Source organism: Odocoileus virginianus, chromosome 27 (assembly GCF_023699985.2).
Source record: "Odocoileus virginianus isolate 20LAN1187 ecotype Illinois chromosome 27, Ovbor_1.2, whole genome shotgun sequence".
NCBI lineage: Eukaryota > Metazoa > Chordata > Mammalia > Artiodactyla > Cervidae > Odocoileus > Odocoileus virginianus.
In genome coordinates this window covers 29,913,756-29,926,133 of record NC_069700.1, presented here as the reverse complement: position 1 = coordinate 29,926,133, position 12,378 = coordinate 29,913,756, and the positions used below count along the sequence as shown (strand labels likewise).

At 49.0% G+C, this 12,378-nt stretch overlaps 1 protein-coding gene, 1 non-coding gene and 1 pseudogene across 4 annotated transcripts in view; 1 reads left to right on the top strand and 2 right to left on the bottom strand.

Annotated features, from left to right (window-relative positions):
* The window catches only part of DAAM2 (dishevelled associated activator of morphogenesis 2), a 127,497-nt gene that overhangs the window by 29,093 nt on the left and 86,026 nt on the right, over positions 1-12,378 (top strand). The gene's annotated exons all lie outside the window — the stretch shown is intronic.
* LOC110123714 (transcription initiation factor TFIID subunit 9-like) overlaps positions 1-12,378 on the bottom strand; it is a 106,977-nt pseudogene that overhangs the window by 86,309 nt on the left and 8,290 nt on the right.
* On the bottom strand, positions 6,495-6,567 carry TRNAG-CCC (transfer RNA glycine (anticodon CCC)). Its single transcript has one exon. It is a non-coding gene; the product is annotated as a tRNA-Gly (tRNA).

The window sequence follows — 12,378 nt, the reverse complement described above, 5'->3', positions numbered from 1 at the left end:
AAGAGTTCAGGATGCATGATCTATTATGTGCCTAGAGGGAGGAGTGGAAACCAGTGATATTTGATGAAGCACCAATAACCATCACAGCTGTGAATTCTGTTACCTGAGGATGAAAGAAAGCCTCAGTCCATGTGGTCCCCATTCCAATGCATTCTGCAAAGTTGATGAAGAAATCATTTTATTTTTCAGTTGTTTTATTTTATTGGAGTATACTTGATTAACCTAGTTTCCCTGGTGGCTCAGTCAGTAAAGAATCTGCCTGCAATGCAGGAGACCTGAAATCAATCCCTGGGTTGGGAAGATCCCCTAGAGAAGGAAATGGCAACTCACTCCGGTACACTTGCCTGGAAAGTCCCATGGACAGAGGAGCCTGGCAGTCTATAGTCCATGGGGTCACAAGAGTTGGACACGACTTAGTGACTGAACCACCACTTGGTTTACAATCTTGAGTTAGTTTCAGGTGTTATAGTTATACATATACATATATCCATTCTTTTTCAGATTCTTTTTCATATAGGTCATTATGGAATATTGGGTAGAGTTCCCTGTGCTATATAGTAGGTCCTTATTGGTTATCTGTTTTATAGATAGTGCATATATGTTAATTCTGAACTTCTGATTTATCCCTCACCCCCATCTTTCCCCCTTGGGTAACCACAAGTTTTTGTGATTTCTGAGTCTGTTTTTGTTTTGTAAATAAGTTTATTTGCATCACTTTTAAAAATAGATTCCACATATGAGTGATGTAGTGACATTTGTCTTTCTCTAACTTATTGCACTTAGTACAGTTAGCTCTGGGTTCGTCCATGTTGCTGCAAATGGCATTATTTCATTTTTTATGCCTGTTGTAGTTATTTCATTGTACATATGTACCACATGTTCTTTATGCATTCCTCTGTCGATGGACATTTAGGTTGCTCCTGTGTCTTGGCTATTGAAAACAGTGCTGCAGTGAACATGATGGGGGGCATATATCCTTTCAAATTATGGTTTTCTCCAGATATATGCCCACGAGTGGGATTGCTGGATCATATGGTAACTCTCCTTTTAGTTTTTTAAGAACCTCCATACTGTTCTCCATAGTGGCTGTACCAATTTTCCTTCTCACCAACAGTGTAGGAGGCTTGCCTTTTCTCCACACTCTCTCTAGCATTTATTAATTGTAGACTTTTCAATGATGGCCATTCTGACCAGTGTGAGATAATACCTCATTGTGGTTTTGATTTGCATTTCTCTAATAATTAGCAGTGTTGTGCATCTTTTTATGTGCTTTTTGGCAATCTGTATGTCACTTCATGGGAAATAGATGGGGAAACAGTGGACACAGTGTCCGACTTTATTTTTTTGGGCTCCAAAATCACTGCAGATGGTGATTGCAGCCATGAAATTAAAAGACGCTTACCCCCTGGAAGGAAAGTTATAACCAACCTAGATAGCATATTAAAAAGCAGAGACATTACTTTGCCAACAAAGATCCATTTAGTCAAGGTTTTTCCAGTGGTCATGTATGGATGTGAGAGTTGGACTATAAAGAAAGCTGAGCACAAAAGAATTGATGCTTTTGAACTGTGGTGTTAGAGAAGACTCTTTAGAGTCTCTTGGACTTCAAGGAGATCCAACCAGTCCATCCTAAAGGAGATCAGTCCTGGGTGTTCATTGGAAGGACTGATGTTGAAGCTGAAACTCCAATACTTTGGCCACCTCATGTGAAGAGTTGACTCATTGGAAAAGACCCTGCTGCTGCGAGGGATTGGGGGCAGGAGGAGAAGGGTATGACAGAGGATGAGATGGCTGGATGGCATCACTGACTCAATAGACATGAGTTTGGGTAAACCCTGGGAGTTGGTGATGGACAGGGAGGCCTGGTGTGCTGCAGTTCATGGGGTTGCAAAGAGTCGACACAACTGAGCGACTGTACTGAACTGAACTGAACTGATGTCTTCTTTGGAGAAATGTCTATTTAGATCTCTGCTCACTTTCTGATTGGGTTGTTTGTTTATTTTTGATGTGGAATTAGTTTTAGACTGAGACCTGTCTGCCCTCATCGCTCACAGAAGAGGTTATGAGGGGTGGGTTATGACACGTCCTGGCCTCCAGGGATACTACATTTTAGATTGTTACTAAACATCTTCCTCTGTTACTTCTTTACTATTTCCTTTATTGTTTTCTGTGTGTGATGTTGCATTCAAGAATCCTTGCATGTTGTGAAGAATGCCCTGAAACAGTAATTTGGCCTTTGTGGCTCTTTTAGTAGAGTCTTCAGGTTGTGTTTTTTCTTGCTTGGATGAGAAAAGGCTCAGTTGTTAGCCCTCACTTTGCCACTCACACATGCTATACTTCTGACAAGTCCCTCCCTAGTCTGGGCCTAGTTTCCCCAGCTACCTAGAGGGGCACTGAGCCCTGGAATCTCAAAGTTTCCTTCTGGATCTAATGTTGTGGGCATCTTTGGTACATACCCTCTCCTCATGACCCGCCCCCTCCAGAGCCAGGGTTTGTGGACTGGCTGCCTGGTTGGGTCCAGTGGGGGCTACATGGCAAGGTTCTCCTCCCTGAAACTGGCAGGATCACTCTGGGTTCTCACTTGAAGCTGTGGCCTCATTAGTGCTCTGGCCATGCTGTGTTCATGAGCCCAGAGAGAATCCACTCTTCAGCCCAGCGTGGAAGCACCATCCCCCTTCCTGGTTGCTGGGGGAGCCCAGGGCGAGGATGTGTCACATTGGAGCTCTGGGAAGCATGCAGAGGACAGGACCAGGAGATGGAACCATCCATCTTACCTAAAAGTGGGGTCTGGGAGCCAGGCCAGTCCTTTATGGCCATCCAGGCAAACCTAACCCCCAAAGAGCAGACTTTTAGGGACGTCAACATGACTTGCTGTCACAGTATTCATATTTGATGCTTCCAGTATCACCAGTTGTGTTGTAGCTCAAGTGAGATAATGTTGGAGAAAGGACCTGGAAAGCTATACATGCTGTTCAAACATTAATTAATATTATCTATCAGGACTTCTCTAGGGGTCCAGCATTTAAGAGTCCATTGTGAAACACAGAGGATGCAGATTCGATCCCTGGCTCAGAAACTAAAATCCCACATGCCATAGAGCAGCTAAGCTTGTGCACCCCAACTGGCGAATCTATGTGCCGTGTTGCCCTGCATGATGCAACCAGGACCCAACGCAGCCAAATAAATATTAAAAAAATAAAAAGAATGTTTCCTCTGAAGGAACCGGTTTCTTTCAGTCAGAAACTAGAGAATCACAATAGCCTCCTTAAAAAAAAATCAATATCGTGCACTGCCTTATTCCATAGATATTTTGGCACTAGGAATGGAAAAGTGAACAGAGACACTAAGTTCATTAGAATACACCATGATGCCAGATCTCAGCATGCTCTGGATGGGCAAAGCTTATAGGAGCTCAGAGAAGGGATCAATCTATTCTGCTCGTCAGGGTGGAAGCCTCCATAGGAGGCAGTAGGAGCAGTGACTGTAAGCTGGGTCTTAGTGTCAAGGACTTTGTCAGAGGAAATGAGCGGCACCGTAGGCAGAAGGCTCAGCAAGCAAAGGTCAGAGTGCTGGCTAGGCTGAGGCAGACCTCGGGAAGTCTGACCTGGCTGCTGGGTGAGGCAAATGGGACCAAGTGAGGGGAAAGCAGCAGGGCGCTGGTGATCACATTGTGAAGGGTCTGGAAGAGCATAGGAGTTGAGTCTTTGCTGAGTCTTGTTTTCTTTTAATTACCAGATGTGGAAAAACTTTCTAATTTCGGTTTTGGTGGAAAAAAAAAAAAAAGCTATTGCTTTAATTCTATCTACAAGCTATTGCTGCCTGTAGATTGATAATGGGTAAAATGTAGATTTAATTACAGAGTTGCTGCGCTGTCCTATTCATTTTGCTACTCTCCTACCTCTTAGAACTTCCACATAGAATAAAGAGGTCTCCCTGCTCTCTGGTCATTTGAAATATTCAAGTAGGAGATAGGAGGCAGAATCTTATTTCTCTTTAAAATTTTGTTCAGTTGCTAAGTCATGTCCGACTCTTTAAGGAGTAAGTGCTTATTTTAGAAAGTGTAGGAAATAAAACAGTAAAGAAGAAGAAAAAAATACAAGTAATTCCACCTTCCAGACAAGTTTGGTGCTACTATCTGGATAATTCTTTCCAGCGAGCATTTGAGGGCAGACACCTCGTCTTGCATGTTGCGTTTCTCACTGCATGAACCTGACCCTGATAGGAGCTTCATCTGCATTGTCGATTGATAGAGGGAGGTTCCCCTAGACCACTTTAGGGAAAACTGGTTGAGTAGAACCAGATATGTTCAAACCCCAAATATTTCCATTTACTACCCGCAACATTTGGCAGTTTTGTCTCTAGGCCTCAATTTCTTCATCAGTAAAGTAGGAACAATGAAAATAGCAGTATCTCCACACTCAAGTATGTGTGTGCTAAGTCGCTTCAGTTGTGTCCAGCTCTGGGCAACCTAATGGACTGAAGCCTTCCAGGCTCCTCTGTCCATGGGATTCTCCAGGCAAGAATACTGGAGTGGGTTGCCTCGCGCTCCTCCAGGGGATCTTCCCGACCCAGAGATGGAATCTCCTCATTGGCCGGTGGGTTCTTCACCCCTGGCCCCACCTGCTTGTGTACACAAGTGGAGACCAAATAAGTTCTTTGGTGCAAAGGACATAGGAAGGGGTCTTGCACACAGGAAGTGGTTCACATTTGTTATGGGTTTTTGTACTGCCCTCTGGGTGAGTCCAGCCCCCCCCCCCCAGGGGGGAGGTTTTGGGGGGTGGGTGGTTGCAGGTGGAGAAGTCAGCCTGTGAGAACTGTCTTTCTGTCTCATTGTCCTACACAGCAGGAGAGGGTCAAGCCTTTTAAGTCCCAGGATTAGGTTTGTGAACAAGCCAGGGTCCTAGTGCTTGTTGCCAGCTTTTCTCTGAGTAGCTCCACCATCCCCACAGCCTCCTTCCTCTGTATATTTCTCCCCATGGGCTTTTCAGGCAGGCTGTCCCTTTAAGAAAGCAGCTGCAAGCTGTGTACTCCACTGGTAGTCCTGCCTCCCCTGCTGGGTGCCTCCTTAGGCTGCAGCTGGGACCCTCCTGGGCTGGATTTGTGGGCTGGACCCTCCCTAGGAAGGAGGCTGCTTTGCGTCAAGTGCACACCCCCAGGAATCCATGCCCAAGGAAGGACTTTCTGGCTGGAGCCCCCCGCTGCAGCCCTGGGCTCCCATCCCTCTGCCCTGGCTCTGGGACATACAAGGATCATTCTTAAAGGCTGAGCTCAGGATCCCTAAAAAGAAAGTTAGAAAATAGCTGGATAAACTTGGGAAGTGAGAGAAACCTCCGATTGTGGATTGCAGTTTGGGGATTGAGTCTGGTGATTCTTGCTGGATGGAATCTGATGGGTAAATGTGGGAAGGAGGAGATGGGGGCGGGGGGGAGGGCCAGCTGGGATTCCCAGTGGGTAGGGAGCCTTGGACTAGGGGCTAGCCCCACCCCTCTCCTAGTGGTTGTCACCCCTGAGGCAGGGAGCTGAGGATTGACATCTGGAAACATCTGGAGCCAGGCCCGAGGGGTGAAGATCAAGGAGGGGCAGATGTCAGTTTTCTCTCATTTGGGGAAAACAAAGTGTGGCCTGGGAGGGCTGTGTGCGAAGATGCCCCAGGCCAAAGGCAGTGAGTGACACTGTGATTCTGTCTCAGCTGGGGACTCGGGTCGGGGTACAGACCAGGCCCTGGGCTTGGTCTCCAGGGCCCTTGGACCCAGTCAGCTGCCCGAGCTTACGCAGGCAGGGCTGGAGCGGGAGGAGGCAGGTCTGCTCAGGGTTGGGAAGAATGAAGGCCTGTTGTTCTGAAGCCTGGGAACGTTGCCCTGGGCTGCCCCAGCTCAGCCTGAGAAGGCATGGGGGAGGGTTCCCCAGGCAGAATGGGACTGAGCTGGTACCTCCCCACTTTGCAGGTCCCCCAGCCCTGTTTCCTGAGGCCTGGGCACAGGTGAGCTGCCTCGCTGAGAATGCCCGGATATTATAGTTGGGAGGGCTAGGGTCTGTGACCCCCACAGAGGATGCAGGCTACAGAAGCAGGTTCAGTCCCTGAGCCCCAGATCAGAGATGCTCACTGCCGAATTCTGCTCCAAGAGTCCTTTCCTCTCTTCCATCTTGTGCCAGGCTGTGGCTGAGGGTTTACTGAGATTAAAAAAAAAAATGCCATGATGGAATTGGCGGGTGTGAAGATCTAGAAAGATGTTTTGGATATGAGATTAAAGCTGTCTTGGACAAGTGACAATAATAATTACCATTTATCCTGTAGCTTGAATGTGCCAGTCACAGTGCCAAGGGCTTTTGGGGTACCATTTCATTTCATCCTCGCAGTAATTGTTTGAGTCATGAATAGTTTTGGAGATTTTTTTAGAAACGTATCTATTTTATTATTTATTTGGCTGCGCCGGGTCTTGTGGGATCTTTCAGTTGAGGCATGTGAATGCTTAGCTGCAGCATATGGGATCTAGTTCCCTGACCAGGGTTTGAACCAGGGCCCTCTGCATTGGGAGTGCGGAGTCTTAGCCGCTGGACCACCAGGGAAGTCCCTGGAGATTTTTATGGATGAAGAAACTTAGGCTCAGAGAGGCGAGGGACCTTGCCTGGGTACACAGAGCTGGTAAATTGCAGAACCAGGACTTGAACGTCTTCATTCATTCATTCATTCCTGTGTTGGTTTACAAATGTTGAGCCTGAGAGCCTTCTGTGTGCCAGCAATTCTGATGGGCACTGAAGACTGGGCGCTAGGCTGGGGAAAGCCTGACCAGCCTCACTCCACAGCCCAGTGCTCAGCCCGAGGCAGAGTCTTCCAGATGAACCCAGAGACCCTGGGAGAGAGTTGTGTTGAGAACTCTGCTTGTGAATGTTCTTTCCCTTAAATGTTTCATTTTGTTTTCACTTTAATAGTAATCTTAAAAATGAATGTGTTCTTTTTGAATCATCTGAGGAGGCATCACAGAACCTACTACTGGCCTGAGATTTTAGTCCCCAAGTTTATGCTTCTGTGCGAGTTGGCACCAAGTGGTTTCCTCAAATGATAGTGTTTAACGTTAATGCTTTGTTTCTTAAACCGGATTCTGCATTGTGTGCTTGGAAGGCCCAAACACCCAAGATTAAGAAAGGCTACACTGACTGTACTGCAAGAGGGGGAGGTGCAGTAAGGGTATCCCGGAAAGAGACGGTTTAACGTCCCTTCTCCCCCTCGGGACAGAGTGAACTGGACTCTGTCCAGGGCAGGGGGAGTGAAGCTGCAGGGATTTCTGATCTCGCAGGATCAGGGGGGACCCAGTCCAGAGATTCAGAGAAGAACATGCAAGTCAGGAAAGAGGAAAGTCCCTGAATTAGGGGCAGGGAGCCCCATTTCCAACACACCCTCTCTGACCTCTAGCAAATGGATGCTCCTCTGTAAGTCTTTCCAGATGGGACAGCTTGTGCCGAGGCTGGGAAGGGAAAGTGCCAGGCCTCCTGAGAGCGCTGTGTGGTTTCCTCCCGAAGAGGGGTGTTCTCTGGCCACCCTAGAACTTCAGACCTCTCCCAGGGTCCAGCCCTTGGGTGAGAAGGCCAGAGCAGGCTCCCTGACATCCGGAACTGTGGATGCAACCCAGGCCTCAACCCCCTGGACACGAGCAGGCACATTGTGCTGGCCTCGAGCCTCGGCCCTTGGATACGGGGCCGGGTGGCCGGCACCCCGTGTGGATCGGAGAGACCCCCGGCGCAGGTGGCCAGAGACGAGACCCAGGACCCAGACCGCCCCCCCCCTCCTCATCCACCTCTTGTTCCTCCTCCTCCTCTTCCTGCTGAGGTCTTGGGTCTTGCTGTGAGGCCACTTGTGGTCACACCTCCCTGTGAGCAACACTCTCATTATCTGTATCCTCCGGTTCCTGTCCTTTCCCTGGATCCTGACCGATCATCCTGGGTTTCCTTTCTCCAGCCCTCTCTCTGGCACCATCCAGCTCCTGCGTTAGCAGTTGGTGAGCCGGGAAGTCCTGAGGGCACAGAGTTTGGCTTTGGGGACCACAAGGTCTTTGTCACTCTCACTTGGCTCTAACAAGTTGGCTCCCCGTGGCCAGCTGGACTCCTTAACGTGTTGCGCCCACCCGCTTCTACATCTCTGGGCCTAGTTTCAGCACTGAGTCCTTCTCATCCCCCCATGGGCCCCACTCTCCAGCCGCCCCACCCAGCCTGCCCTTCCTTGAACTTACTCGTCTCTTCCCTGCCTCTGAACCCCTGTCTGTGCAGTCCCCCCAGTCGCCGCCACCCCCCACCCCACCCAGTCCTATCTACTCATAAGATTTTGATGCCGTGTTCAGGCCAGCTGTTCCCTCTTTGTGTCCTGCCATGACCCTGCACCCCTGAAACCTCTCCAACACAGAGAATTCTCCGCTGTGACTCTGTCACTTCATACTTGCCTTCACACCCTGCACTTTAGTAATTTGTCCCTAACTGTATCTCTTCAAGGGCAGGAATCAATAGACTTGGCTATTTCCACTGCCTCCCCCATCCCTGGCTCCGTGCCTGCCAGGCAGCAGGCGGGCAGGAAGTCCTGTTGGCACAAAGGTTCATGACCTATCCTTTCCCCACCTTCAGAGCCCCTGCCACAGCTGGTGGCTTTCTGGGGTCTAGCTGAGCCATTTTGGGAAATCAAGATCTCGGCACGTGTCAGGCCCTGAAACATCCCAGAGCCAAATCCATCTCTGGGCCTGTAACCTGAGCCTCCCCATTCCCTGCACCCCGTGATCAGGTGGCCCTGTTTGTTTTGACATCCCGTGAGGGGCCCAAGTGGGGACACAAGAGATCCTGATTTCAAAGCAAGAATTTTCTCTGGTAGCCGCTGAAGGCCAGGCCCCTGCCAGCTCCCGGGCTCCTGTGTTAGCATTTTCAGTTAATTAAGAAAACAAGCCCTGAATCCCTCACTGTGATGGTTCTGCAGATTCAGGGCAGAAGGTGCATGTCAGCGTGCAGGAAAGGCCTCCCAGCTTCAGTAGGCAAGGTGAGCTGGAGAGGTGCTGACGTGCCTTCTCAGGAAGAGAAGATGCTCTGAGACTGCATCCTGGGCAGCCGACTCCAGGCAGGGCCCAGAGTGTGAATTTCTGCCCCACCTGCCCCTCTCAGGGTGTTTTCTGAACGGATGGAGGATGGATCCAGGCCAGAGGGATGAGGGTAGCAGAGGAGGATTCAAGAGCCTGGAATTTGCCTGTCTTCTTCCCCAGAACCAGGTTATTCCATCTTCCTGGCTGGTGGAAGACAGCAGTGAGAGGTGGGCCGGGGATAGCTTTAGCTGGGCTGACCTGCCAGGGGGTCAGGGTTGTTGCTCACCCATGCAGAGCCTTGGTGTGAATTTAGAAGGGTATCTTTTCTTAAGGGAAATGTAGCTAAACATCAGTAGATTGCTGCAGAAGCTGCCCAGCCCACCCTCTTCCTGGCCCACACTCTCTGGGGTACCTGGAAGTAATGCCGGGCCTCCACCAGCACCCTTCCTTGACATAGGCGTCATTTGACATCTGTGGGGACTGGACTTGGGCTTCTGGGTGGTATAGGAGCACAGATGCCTTCGCTTCAGCCCCCGTGAAGTCACACAGCCCCCTGGAAGGGGGATTCTCTTGCACAGCCTGGACACTGCATGCAGTGGTCCTGCTGCCCTTGGGCCGAGGGCGGCAGGATGGAGACCCAGTCCTGCGCTACCGCTACCAAACAGTCCAGGCAAATCATTTGGGCTTTGTGAACCTGGTTTCTAATGGGAGATGGGGATGAGGCACACATAGAATGTGTGTCCAGAAGGTGTAGGTGTGTGTAAATGTTGGATAAAGTGTTAGTTGCTCAGTCATGTCCAATTCTTTGTGACCTGTGGACTGCAGCCCACCAGGCTTCTCTGTCCATGGAATTCTCCAGACAAGAATAACAGAGTAGGTAGCCATTCCTTTCTCCAGAGGATCAGTCTTCCTGACCCAGAGATCGAACCCGAGTCTCCTGCACTGCAGGCAGATTCTTTGCTGCCTGAGACACCGGGGATGTTCCACATATTAGATAAGACCTATGCATACCCGTCCTGGCTCAGGGAACCTGGCTTCCTCCCCCACTGGATGCCTGTCTTATTCCATCCTGCCTACTGGCCAGGTATCTCGCTCCCTGAAAAGATGCTGGGGAGGAATAACAAAGATGTGATTAGCTCCTGCTCAGCCTGGGGATGGAGGGGTTGTAGGGTGAGCTCTCTGTATCTGGTTTAACTGTCCAAATGATCAACAGTTGGTGGCAGATATTTTTTGACTTTTGAGGCCCTTGCCTTTATGCCCTGGGGAGCCTCGGGGCTCCTTGCCTTCCCCAGGTAATGACCACTTCACCCACAGGGAAGGCCATATTCGCAGGAAGGTGGGGTCATTTGGGGAAGGCACATCTCCCAGAAAGTGAGAATCCCTGTGGTGCTCTAAAGTGGGACACAAGCCATTTGAGGTTTTGAGGGGGAGTTTCCGATCTTTCTCTGTTTTTTTTTTTCATTTCCTCCCTCTTTCCTTTGCTCCTCCCCTGCCCCACTTATTTTCCCTTTTAATTTCCAAATCAATCCTTATGTTGTATAGCTGATATGACCAATAGCTCTTATTTCCTGGAAAACCTATTCAAAATGCCACCTGATCCTCCCCAGACTCCCAAATCCCTGGACACCAGGTGGATTTGTTTGCTTTCAGCTTCTATTGCTAATTTTTCTCACTTTGCCTTAGGACCATGTGCATGCAAAAATTGAGGAAAATTTTTTTTAATTAAGGAAAATATACTATAAATCAGGCGTGGAATATGAGACCGCGTACTGATGGTAGATGAATAATGCTAATTGTGTACGAAGTCACAGCTTTCTATAACATTGACTTGGCAGGTCAGAACCTTTTGGACTGACTGTTGGGAAGACCATCTCTTCTTTAAAGAGTTTCTGAATATCCTCCAGGCTTTGAAGAGAACATTTGAGATAAAGACCAAAAGAAGTTGTGAATTTGTTTCTAGACTACTAGGGAACATCTCCCAGAAGTTGTGAATTTGTTTCTAGACTATTAGGGAACATCTTCCAGAGGGAGAGGCCCTCACAGGATTCACAGTCTTTAGGGAAGTATTCATTGAGGAATCTGGGTGAAGGTTTTCAGAGTTTTTTATTTACTACATTGTTGCAGCTGTTGTTTCATATACACTATCTTCAGGAGAAACTATTTAGAGGAAACCAAGAACTGAAGAACCAAGCCAGGGTTTGTCTGCTGCTGAGAATTTGAGGATGGAGTTCTAGCCGTGGGGTCTCATGAGTTTGCTTTTTCCCAGGGGCAAGTGGCCTTGCTTCTCAGGCCTCAGTTTTCCCCTCTGTAAAGTGGGCTTGAAAAGGAGAGTCACCTCCACTCTCAGCACCCTGTGCTTCTGCGAATTTGAGTCAGTTCTAAATGAGGTGGATGAACTGGAGCCTATGATACAGAGCCAAGTCAGAAAGAGAAAAGCAAAGATCGTGTGTTAACGCATATATATGGAATCTAGAAAGATGGCACTGGTGAACCTATTTGCAGGGCAGCAGTGAAGATGCAGACAGAGAGAACATACTTGTGGACACAGTGGGGGAAGGAGAGAGTGGGGTGAATTGAGAGAGTAGCATGGAAATATACACGTTACCATATGTGAAATAGATAGCCAGTGTGGGTTTGCTGCATGATGCAGGGAGTTCAGACCAGTGCTCTGTGACAACCTAGAGGGGTGGGAAAGAGGTTTAAGAGGGAGGAGACCTATGTATACCTATGGCTGATTCATGTTGATGTACAGCAGAAACCAACACAATATTATAAAGCAATTATCCTCCAATTAAAAATAAATAAATTAAAAAATCCTGTGGTTCCCCAAATCCTTGAGAGAGCCCCCTGCAGGATAGTCAGAGAAAAGAGGAGTCCGGTTCCTTACCCACAGGCTGGGGGAGTGGGAATGGTGGAGAGGGAGGTGGAACCATCCAGAAGCAGAACAGAATAGTCTTTCCCAGGGTCAGATTTTTGCACCTGAGCTGGTGGAATGGCACTTGGTCACTCCAGAGACAGTGGCCCTTTTGCCTTGGCTCTCTGAGTGGAGGTCCACTGAGACATCCCTGTGTTGGCTGATTGTGGGGCATGAACCTGGGCTGCCATTCAGGGCCTCTGTCTCTATGTGCTTCCCCTTGACCTCCTTGCTCTGAGCGTGGATCCTCTTAGTGGACCTAAGGAGAGTTTGGAAAATCCCAAACCCAGTTTCAGAGTCCAAGGAGGGTGGTCCTCTCAAGACCAAGTCGTGGGCTACACTTCTCAGGTCTGGCCACATCCATCCCTGCACACCCCTCCTCTCACCGGCTGTATCTTCACTCTTGCCCTC